Source organism: Protopterus annectens, chromosome 5.part1 (assembly GCF_019279795.1).
Source record: "Protopterus annectens isolate FY-2018-M chromosome 5.part1, PAN1.0, whole genome shotgun sequence".
Taxonomy (NCBI): Eukaryota; Metazoa; Chordata; order Ceratodontiformes; family Protopteridae; genus Protopterus; species Protopterus annectens.
Window position 1 is genome coordinate 689551383 of NC_056736.1, and position 12396 is coordinate 689563778.

Genomic DNA, 12396 nt, shown 5'->3' on the forward strand with positions numbered 1-12396 from the left:
GGGGTGAAATGAAATTCAGCGAAATGAGATTCAATGAAACAAAGTAGACCCAGATATAGATATAGATAGATAAATATATTTTTATTTATTTTACATTTGTTGACCGGGTTTGTTTAGCTGAGCTGATAGCCCTTTCTCAGTGGAGGCCTGGGGAGAAAACTGCCACAAATTACAATCAAATTTTGAACAAAAATAGTACTATAAACAAAACATTAATATTTTCAAGCTGGAGCAGTAAAAGCATAACAATTATTTACATAGTTTATGTTGACATTTAACTTAAGATATGTGCAAAAATAGTATGCAAAGTTTGTAATTACAGCAAAGGTAGTTACAGTTAGTGAAGATCACGCAGGTAGTATATAAGTAGAACTATTTTTAAGATTGAGTGACAGGTAATTACCTAGATAACATAACTAAGAGAGCTAACACATAACAGACATAAGAGTGCAAATGGTAAGCTACGTATGAGAGGAAGACAGTTTATGAAGAGTGAGTACCGTGACATGACCAGTGACTTTTTAGGTAGTCTTTGGTGGCTGATTTACATTCTTTGAGTTAAGTGATCTAATTTCGAATGGGAGTTTGTTCCAAGAAATGGTAGGGTAGTAGCTGTAGAGGTTTTGACCAATTTTGTATATAGTATATAAGTAGAACTATTTTTAAGATTGAGTGACAGGTAATTACCTAGATAACATAACTAAGAGAGCTAACACATAACAGACATAAGAGTGCAAATGGTAAGCTACGTATGAGAGGAAGACAGTTTATGAAGAGTGAGTACCGTGACATGACCAGTGACTTTTTAGGTAGTCTTTGGTGGCTGATTTACATTCTTTGAGTTAAGTGATCTAATTTCGAATGGGAGTTTGTTCCAAGAAATGGTAGGGTAGTAGCTGTAGAGGTTTTGACCAATTTTGCTCTTGGGTTTATAGATTTGTAGTAAGTCTTGGTCTGAGCTTCAGAGAGTCCTAGAAGTGTAGAAGGAGATAAGAGAAGACAAGTTGGGACAGAAAGATGGCTGGTACAAGATAGCATAAATAAGCTGAAGCTGAGAGAGGTGAAGCTGGTGGGGGTAATTCTAGCCAGTTTAAGTGTTTTAAAGAGACACAGTGATGAGATCTATAGCTTTAAATGACAGCAAATCTGGTCACTTTGTTATAGGTAGTGTCTAGCTTAGTTAGGAGAGAAGGAGGTTAGTGAGGACCTGAGAGCTGTACAATATATTTGGTAGGAGATAGGCATGAGAGTGGGAGACTTCAGCTTTGTTTGATAGGAACTTTTTATTTCTGTATAAGAGGTTAAGTTTTTGATGTGTTTTCTTAATACAATTATTAACAGGCAAATCAAATTTCAGTTGATCATCTATCATGACCCCTAGAAGTGTTGTGTTGGGTTCAGCTATGATAGGTGTTTTACTTAGGGAGGTCACCAGCAAAAGTGGATTTAAGGTGGTTTAGGTTTTTGGGAAGAAAACGTAGGAATTTTTTTTTTTTTTTTAGGATTCAGAATTAGCTGGTTGTTAGAGAACCAGGTTTCAACAGAGCTGAAGGATTTCTGAGTAATAGAATTTAAGTCAGAGAGGGTGTCTGCAATGGTGAGGACTGTAGAGTCATCTGCATATTGAATGAGGGATGACTGAAAGCAAGATGTGTACAGTAGATTAGTAAAGATACTGAAAAGTAGTGGACTAAGAATAGATCCTTGGGGAACACCTATTTTGATAGGAGGAGGAGGGAGAGAGCACAGATACATTTTACTGATTGTAGTTGATCTGTGAGGTAACTAGCAAACGAGGCAATGGTAGAGATGGAGAAGTTAAGGTTAGTGAGTTTGTCCAGAAGAAAGGAGTGCGAGACCGTTTCAAATGCTTTAGAGAGCTCTAGGAATAAGCATAATACTAGTTTATTGTTATATCTGGCCAGATAAATAGTGTTGATAAAGGATAGGGGGGCAGTAGTGGTGCTATGTTTTGGACAAAAGTCATGTTGTGTGGGAGTGAGCAGATTGTTTTTGAAGTAAGTGCTCCATGACTTGTTTATGCACACACTTTTCTAATATTTTTGAGAGAGGTGACAGAACGGCTAAGGGGTCTGAAACTGGAGATTTCTATGGAGTTACCTCCATTGTGTATAGGTAGAGCATATACTTCTTTCCAGATAGAGGGGAACTTTTGATTCAGAGATAGAACGGTTTATTTGTATAGAGACTGGGAGAGCTAGACAGCCTGCTGGTATCTGAGGGAAGTAAGGAGGTATATTATCAGCAGATGTAGAACAGGGTTTTAGTTTGCAAAGTAGAGATTTAATTTAGCTGGTAGGTATTGATTTAAGGGAAATATGTTAGTAGAATTCTGACTAGAGGAGGGGTCAGGTGGTTAAGTAGTATTAGAATTAGAGAAGACAGGACTTATTATCTTACTAATAGATTCAGTGAAGTAGGAATTGAAGATAGAAGATGTTTTTTGGGATGTGTTTGTTGGGCAGGGATTAGGGGATGAGGGGTTACAGGATGTAGAATTTGATTTATTGAGTGCCAGAATTTCTTTGGATGTGATCTTTGTGAAGTAGGTGGGTTATTATAGAAATATTTTTCTTTTTTGATTTGTTTTTTAGTAAGGTTTCTGAGTTCTTTATATTTTTGTAAGTGGATTGGGAGCTTAGCTTTTACCCAAGTTCTCCACATTCTATCTGTTGTTTTCATCAAGGTGCAGGTAGCATTAGTTAACCAGGGAGATATGTTAGATTTGACATGTACTAGGCACAAAGGTGCCATTGAGTTAAGAATATTTAGGAAGGTTGAGCTGATTTAGTGTACTGCTTCATTAAGAAGGAAATGGGCCAGAAAAGACTAGTTTATTTTGGAGAGGAGGGTATCAAAGGTTAGTGGGTGGAAGCATGGTAGCTTGTGATAATTCGTTGTATCCATGTGCTCTGGAGAAATGTGGATAGACTCTTAGAAGTTTTACTAGGGAGTGATTGCTTAGGGAGTCAGGCAAAATTTCAGGGTTGTGATATTTATGTGGTTCTGAGACTAAAAATCCAGCAAATAAGTGAGGCAGAGCTGTAAGATTTATTAGCATGGGTGGGTGTAGACATAAGTTGAGTAAAGCTTGCAAGTTGATACATAAAGTGGAGTTAGGTGAACAAAGAGATAGACAATTTATATTGATGTCCCCTAGTAGGATGATTTAATTATGTATGTGTTGAGTAAACCAGGAGAGAGTACGTTCAAGTGGGGGAATGTTGTCACCAGGGGGTATATAAATGGCTGCTACAGTAATATTAATATGATTATCAAGTTTAAGCTTGGAAATCAGGAGTTCAGCAGGTAGAAAGAATGGAGTTGGTTTATCTAGAAATATGAGTGTAAGATGGTTTGAGTAGCCAATGGCTACTCCTCCACCTTTTTTTTATTTTGATGGTCTAGTCAATGTTTATTATACCCTGAAGGGAGAAAGTCTTTATCAGAGTTAAGAAGTTTTAGCCGCGTTTCAGTGAGGGTACTCATATCTGGGGAGTGAGCTGACATCCAGACATGAAATTCACTAACTTTATTTAGCACACTTCTAATATTCATTGAGTAAAAAGATACATGTTTTTTTGGGAGAGCAAGGTGTCCAGTGACAGGGTCAGTTGAAGCTTTGACAGGGGAGAGAGAGTTTGGGCCTGGATTTGGATGAATATTGCCTGATAGTAGTCGAGTTTTAGGGAGGATGTTTAAATTATAGAGAGAATGATAGTAGATGAAGTACTTTATTTTACTTTTTGGAGAATTTGTGGGAGGAGGAAGTATTTTGATTCTGGGAAGGAGAATATTTATAGGAGAGATGGAAGGGGAGATTTCAAATGAGTGAAGAGATTGTGTAAAAGCGAGTGGATGTAGAAGATGGATTTTCAGGTGTTAGTTGGATATTGTAGGAGGTGACAAGGTAAAATAGAAGTAAATGAGATGTAGAGGAAAGCTAGAATCATGGTGGTTTGGTCAATGAGGTAGGTCAGTAGTAGTAAGCAAGAGAGAAGGAAGTAAATTGTTATAAAGATATTATTACTAGTTTCAGAGTAAAGAGGGAGATGGAGGGATGACTCAAGTAGAAGGAGATGGAATAGGTGAATTAGTCATTACAGGCCTGGTGATTATCTAGATGTTAGGTGTAACTAGTTGGAATGGACCAGGGGACAGGAAGGGGAGGGGTTAGAGTGGCGGGGAAAGGGACAGATTAGGTATAAATTAAATTATATAGGGGTGGGTGGAATGGGGATAGGGTAGGTGATCAAAGTGAGCCCAAGAGTAGCGAGGGCGAATGGAGCGGGCAGGCCCTATCTCTTGTATGTCGTCAAAGAAGGAAAAAAACAATCAGCAAAGTAAGAAAATTAGGGGAGAAAACTATCCAAGAGAAGAGAAAAACAAAGTTGGAGGGACTAATAGCTGCCCTAGAAGTAGATATTGTAACCAGGAGGAGGCAAGTAAAGAGGTGGAATAGAAGAAAAGAGTTTTCTGTAAGTGTAAGAAGGACAAAAAGGAGTAATAAGTAAGTGTACAAAGGATTGGGAAGATAGCACAGGAGTGGGAAAGTTTGTTACTGAATGAGAGAGAGGAACACCATGGGAGTACCAGGAGTGGGTGACAGAGAAGGAAATTAACAGAATATAAGGCCACATGGAGCTGTGGTGATAAAAGATAGAAGGGTAGGCTACACATAGATATGAGCAAGAGAACAAGGATAAAAGAACGTTTGGGTGATGTACGAAGGGCCGCTAGACTTGGAACAACTTGGTAGGGGTCAGGTAGAAAATAAAATAATATTACAAGGTGCATACATTAATTATTTAAGAGAAACTGGATCCTGTAGGAGGTTTGGGCATCCAGTAGGAAAAATAAAATTATTGCACAGGGCTCTTTCTCTTGACTGATGCTTACATGGGAGCCTCAGACAGTGCTGGGATGAAGAGGTCTGAGAGGGAGTATAACTTAATAAAATAAGGAAAAGAGCTTAGTTTAAAATATGAAAGAATTATTTTATTAGCAATTGTACAGCTAAGTATTTTAAGACAAAGAGAGAGGACACGAGAGGAGGAGTGGCATGAAGTGTGAGAAAAAGGTGTCAAAAATGTTCAAAAAGAAATATTGAAAGGTGATAGAAAGGATATATAACTTATAAAATATTAAATCCTAGCAAACATATGCATTAAAAAACACCATAAACATTCATTATGTAGAACTGTATAGTCAAAACAAGCAGATTCTATGCATAAATATTAGCAGATTAACAGCACACTGTTCATTTCATAGCTTGTTTAACACATGGTAGTGATTTGCAAGAAAATATAGGCTTAGTTAACCAGCATGGATAAAAATAAACTAGGAGCGCAGTATTGAGCTTGGAGACAACACCGTTATGTTGGAGTAGCCCGGGTAACTCATAGAGGAGGCTTATAACATGAAATAGCTACTGTGAGGGAAGTAATGGCTTGGGGACTAGGAGCTGGAAAAATGGCTCGCAGCTGATACTAGTTCAGGCTTTGAGGAGCCAAGAGAAAAAATATGTACTTGCAAAATATTATGAAATTATAAACGCCACCTAGTGTACGAACCCTGGTGATGTCGTACACCATGCATTACCTATGCCAGGATGCTGCCGAAGTAATATACTATTTATAGGTTTGTTAGCCAAAAAGTATTAATGGTGAAAAGAGCTGCAGCATATTAGTTAAGACAATATGTGGATGAAGTTAGGCTAAATTTCAGTCGATTGACATGGGAAACACTGACTCCAAATTGAAGTTTTGGCACTCTGTATTTCAACTGCCGACAGCTGAAACAAAAAGACTGAAAGCATAGAACAAGCGTGAATCTCAAAAATCACTCTTCTCCTTTAAACTTTATTTTACAGGATAGCCCCCTGCATCCCACCATGTGGGGTGGCACCCCCCACAGTTCCCAAACTTAAATTTACCAACTCTAGGATCATCATACCTCAGAGAAAAGGGAATATTCCAAGAAATGGCTTCATGGACATGGTACATGTAAGTCCGTTCTTTCGGCTATTCAGTCTCTGCATTTCAGGACTTGCTTTAGCAGGTCTCAGCATTTCAAATAGTTACAAAAGAAAACACCATAACACGCATGCTGTACGGCATAACCTTAGAACATGAGCAAATAAAACTGTTTTTTGTAGGGAGGGCTTGCCACCCGCACTCCCAAGAGGTGAACTGCTAATTATATATATTACCTCTGGGACTGCACAATCCCCAGTGAAGGAGAATATTCTCCAACCCTGTGGATTGTTAGTCTCATACACCTATCAACATCTGACCAAAGTGTGTGTGTGTGTGTGTGTGTGTGTGTGTGTGTGTGTGTGTGTGTGTGTGTGTGTGTGTGTATATATATATATCTATGTTGGTATCATGCATATAATTGAACAGTCACAATATCAAACATAAAAATACCGATCTATAAAGATCAAAACTCAAAATATCTAAAAAACATAAACACTAAAACCTATCTTTTTGCAGGAGGTAAGCCCTGCTGCAGCCTCATACCCTCTGCTACTTTTATTAATCAACTCAGACATAGCACAACAGTGAAGAAAGGGCACATTTCCATTTCTCGCTATATCCTGCTGCCGTACAAAGTATTGCTGCCGCATGGCAATCATTTATCTATTCAATCGTGTGTTGGGGTGAAAAAGTGATATTTTGAAGGTTCGACTAAGCAGAGTCTTCCCATAGATGAATAGATAGATAGACAGATAGATAGATAAATAGACAGATAGATAGATAGACAGATAGATAGACAGATAGATAGACTGCACACACACGTGTGCACACACACACACACACACACACACACACACACACACACACACACACACACACACACACACATGTACACATAATCTGTTATAAAAATATAGTTATAATACGTCATTTTATCATTCCTCATGTGAATATAGCATGGCCATTTTAACATTTCTGAGGATATATCTCTCTTGTCATATGCCTATAATACTTTTAATTAGTATGTCAAAATATTAGTTTTGCATCTTACTGCATCCAAAATTTTCAACGTACACAGAATTTCATTTTCTTCCAATCTGTGTATAATGGCAACAAACTTGTAAAAAATATGTTATATGGCTTGTTTCCATTTTGCATGTATAGGGCCTTTTTCCCATCAGACCTTCTGCCTGGTCTGACAAAGTTAACACATTTCCAAAACATGCATGCATAAAAAAAAAGATGAAATGGCTGTGTGAGTAATATTATGACCATGCATCTGAAAAGAATTTGTAGTGGAAATAAAAATGTGCCGGATCAAAACTGTAGCTGAACGTTTTGTAAAAATGAAGCAAAAGGCAGAGTGTATACAATATAAACGGTAATACAGAAACCTATGACGTATCTAAGATGGCAGCTAGAAGAAGCTCCAGCTCTGCTATTGCTATTATACCCTTGTGTGCTAGGTGTGGTTATAGGCAGTAGAAGACAAAAAAACATAGCATTCAGCCTGTGGTGCAGGACACATGGCAGCAATCTATTTTGCAAGAGTTTGCTAGATAAAAAATAAGCCTGTTTCAGAAAATTTCACATTATTAATCCTGAGAATGAGAAAATATGTCATGGAATATCAAGCAATATTAGTATATATGTTTACTTTCATTGTTCTTGTTCTTGAAAGAGACATTTATTTTTATTTTTATTGCTGTACATTGTATTTGTACTTGTTTGCTGTTTATGTGCCAGAATCAGAATATTCTAGATGGAAAAAAGTCAAATATAACTTTAAAGGTTGCAAAACTGTGCCAAACCATGGCTTGCTATCTTTGAATACTGAAGAGGTCATTGCCATTAACAAGAAAAAAAAACCTGCAATATTATCTCACACAGTCCTTATATTAATTAATTTTGCAATGATTATTGTTAAAAATGCAGAATATGGTCTGCCATTATGAAATTTAAACCACCATAGCTGTTTTACTTCTTAAACCATTTTGCTGGCCTACCTGGAGAGACAGAGACCCCGGGATTCATGAAGCTTGCGCCAGGTGCAGGCATAGCGTAGGCGGTATAACGCCAAATATGGCTGCCGAGCGATTCAGGTACAATCCAATTCCACGTGCACTACTGGCGAAGCACCAGATCTGCGCAGCCCTTGGCATAGGTATGCTAATCACCTCATGCGCAGTGCCGCACCATGCAAATGAAGGTACATAGCGATTCATGAAGTGGTGCAGGCATAGCGTAAGCCCACAGAAATGTAAACCAAAAAACACGGTTTACATTTTTCTAAACAGAACATCGGAACTATGAAAGCAGACCAGACTCATATATTACAAAGTTAACATATGCCAATGGCTAAATATACAGCCAATGGCATAAGAAAAGATGCACAACACCTAAAAAACAACATTTACTGTCATGTCCACAGTAACGCAAAGTACAACCGCAGGGCATGTGTGCGCAAACAGGAACACAAAGAAAATATATACAAATGTCATAAAATCGCAATGTGATACAAATCATGATTTCACCATAATACTCAATGGTATGCATGGTACACCACAACCAAGCTGCAAGGGTTGCTAAGGGTCTGTGACAGTGTTTGGCGTGGTAACAAGGAATTAGAAGTCAATGCCATGCAAATGAGGCAGGTAATAGTGAATCGCAAACGTCCCGCCAGACTAAGGATGTACCGCACGGCGCTGCGCTATAACACCGAGGAGTGGTTTAGAGGTATATATGACATCAGCAGTGGGGTGTGCCATCGTAGCTGTAAGCACATTTGAGCAATGCAAATCTGGCCTGGCCATTGCTAAACAAAGCTGCAGGACAGGGGTGGGGAGGTAGGTATAGCATTGTTTAGCTGAGAGCACATATGGTGCCTGAAAGCGCATGTGTACAGGGATGAAAACGTGCCCAAAACCCGGTAAGCAGACGCACGCGCCACGCACCATAGCTCAAACAGGAAGGTCAGGGGAAGAAAATAAGGAAATGCCGCAGTAGGGTAATTGGTGTACAACTGAGCAATTAACACCTATTAACTCACAGCGGGCAATCGACGGCAGCTGACAAGTCTGCTTGCAGAAACCTGCAAAACAGGATAGGGGAGGTGTCGGATTGCAAAGAATAGAGAACTTTCATAGCAGAGTAAAGCAAACCTGCAGTAGACTGGCCATAGAACACATTACGCAAGATAAGCCAGGTTTAGGAAAGTACAAATGAAAGCAGGATGCTGGATGCATGCCAGAAAATGGGAGGTGAAACGTGAAGAAATGTAAAGGGAAGGGCAAGAGGTAATCCACAAGAGCCAAATGTAATTCAACACCAAAGGCACCACAATAGTAGTTCCTGTCGTAAAACACATAAGATACCCTGTAGCTACGATTGTACATACACACCCTATGACATCATCAGTGTTCACAGCACAATAGTATAAAGTGTGAAAGCACCTCACACACACCTGTGTATTCCCAAACACTGCACCATAGGTGTAAACATACGGGGAACTTTTACAATGTACATGTTGGGAGCTGCCATAGCTGTGATTCATCACCATGTGTTAGTGACTGAAGGTGTTGTGGAGGATGATGCTGACAACCACCGCAGGCCCCGGAGGAGGAGAAGAGTGTTCAGACCAAGGGTAACCTACCAGGGGCTACATGATCTGGAGAAAGTAGAGCATTACAGGGTGGACAGGGACATCTAACAGCAAATAGTTGAGCTGTGCCGGCCACGCCTGAGATCCAGAAACAACAGAGGGGAACCCATCCCAGTGGACACAAAGGTATGTGTAAGCTTGCGAATACTAGCCACAGGTACCTTTCAAAGGCCAATAGGAGATATAATGGGGATCTCACAGGCATCAGCATCCAGGGTACTACACCAGTTCCTGGATGCCATGTTACCACATGCCAATGAGCATATATACTTCCCCCGAACTCAGGAGGAGTTGGCCAGCAATATGCATCTCTTCTACCATGTGGCACACTACCCGGAGGTACTGAGTGTGATAGACTGCACACACATACATATCAAGTCACCACCCGGTGAGCATGGTAGGCTTAACATAAACTGCAAGGGATACCACTCCATCAATTGCCAGGTCATGTGCAATGCCCAGGGCATTATCATGGATGTGTGTGCTGGCAGCCCTGGAAGCTACCATGACTCCCACATCTGGCATGCCTCACAGCTGTATCAGGCATTTGTCAGGGGGGACATCCCACATGGCCACCTTGTGGGGGATGCTGGCTATGCATTGGAGCTGTGGATGATGACTTCCATCAGAAATGCACACACACCCATGCAAGAACGCCATAATGAGGCACACGCACAAACCAGAATCATCATAGAGCATGTGTTCAGGATGCTGAAATCCCAGTTCCGTTGCTTGGACATATCTGGTGGAGCCTTGCAGTACTCTCCAGGCAAGTGTGCCCACATCTTCATAGTATGTGCCATGCTACATAATATGATCCTGCGGAAACAGTTGCAGCAGGGACATAATGGTGAAGGCCCTCACAGCCCACCGCAATTGCCAAGGCCATCACAGGCACAGAGGGATTCAGACCATGAACACCCTGTGCCAGCCCCAGTAGGCAGATGGAGGCATGCCCAATATGCCTATGCCTTGGCAAATAGGGAACGTATAGTACATACTCTGACAGCGTAGGCTCCTACGGACTGACACACCTCTCCACCTGCACACACAGTAAAATGGATGGCACACACACATGACCACCTGTAAATTGTAATGTATAGGTGGCCTACTGTGTGAATCCTACATAGGCAGCCCTCAACCATTGCACACACAACAGCTATTGGAACAAGGAATGTCAACACCTGAACAGTACACGCACCTATCAGCATATGTTGGTACTGTATGTATAGGTTCCTAGGTACATCGGTAGGTACACGCCCGATTGTCAGAGGCCATTCATCAATCGAGGCAAACAGTGTCAGCTGTCGCCACCACATTGAGTAACCAACTGACCCTCAGTGGAGCAGAGCCAATTGCAGGATCCATGTGTGTAATCACTGTTCCCCACACACTCTGCATGGATTCCCTGGTGTGTAAATGAGGGGCTCCATACAGTGTAATTGTGTATGTAGTGGCAAAGCATGGCGTGTACCCATGACAGGTATCTGTCACCCCAGCATGCTCCACCTATGCTTGTGTGAAGGTGTAGCACATTATAGTGTGTGGCTCACTGTGACATACATTCCCAATGCTGGGGCACATCCATTAAACATCACTTGGACATACCATTAATAGGTCTCATCCATATGTAAACTAACTGATCTACCCATTTGATTGCAGTATGGTGTAACAGCCATAGTACAGTCCAGATACAAAATGCCATAACATGTGTAAAAATCCCAGATGTCCAAGTGGTAAATGCACTGACTGTCGTGCATGTTCCCGGTACCACGTCCTGCAAGGGACGTAACGTAATCCCGAAGGCACAAATAATGGATGGTGGATGCAGGTCATCAGATCAGGTTTAGCACATCTTAGTGGGAATATGCATTGCCCAGTGTTGGTAAGCGTCGTTTAAACATGACCATATGGATATGCGTGAAACAGGGATAAGCTTCTCTGAATATCACGCAGATCACGGTCAATGATGTCCAGAACAGGTGAAACTAGCATTATTCACCCCTGTACTAATAGTGCCTGCTCTGAAGGGTAAAACGACCACTGCCAGGAGTAGAACACGCAATCATGTACACAATCACCTAACACTAAGCTACCCAAGATGTACCAACAGCAGGTGTGTAATGTGACAGTTTCAAACACAAATGTGCGGAGTCCCAAACAGTATACACCGACATGTACACAATGAAAGGTGTGTTCTCCCTCTCACTCTCTCTCATATAGATATATATATACATATATATATATATATATATATATATATATATATATATATATATATATATATATATATATATATGTATAATAGAGATAGAAAGGGAGATAGAGAGATATATTTTGATATATACGGATTCACCTATCTCTGCAAATATATAGATAGGTCAACGACATGTACACAACCATGGAGGTACAAATAAATAGGATACTGCCAACTATGGAATATGTCACATACCGACATGTGTAATCACGAGGCTTAAAGACCAAAAGAACACAGTACCGGAACACTGGAACCGCGTGTAATATTATCACAATATTAAGGGACATTTAGTTATCGCTGCCGGTGTTGCTGTCCACGTAGCAACTGTGTTCAACTGTGTTTGTGATTGCTTTAGTCTGTGTATGTGTGTGTTGAGTGTGCCATGTGCATTTCCATGGGACTGTAATGTGTGTGTGTGTGTGTTTGCATCGTGTGTCTGTTAGTGCTAACTCGGAGGTAGAGCAGTACGGTAGGTGTGG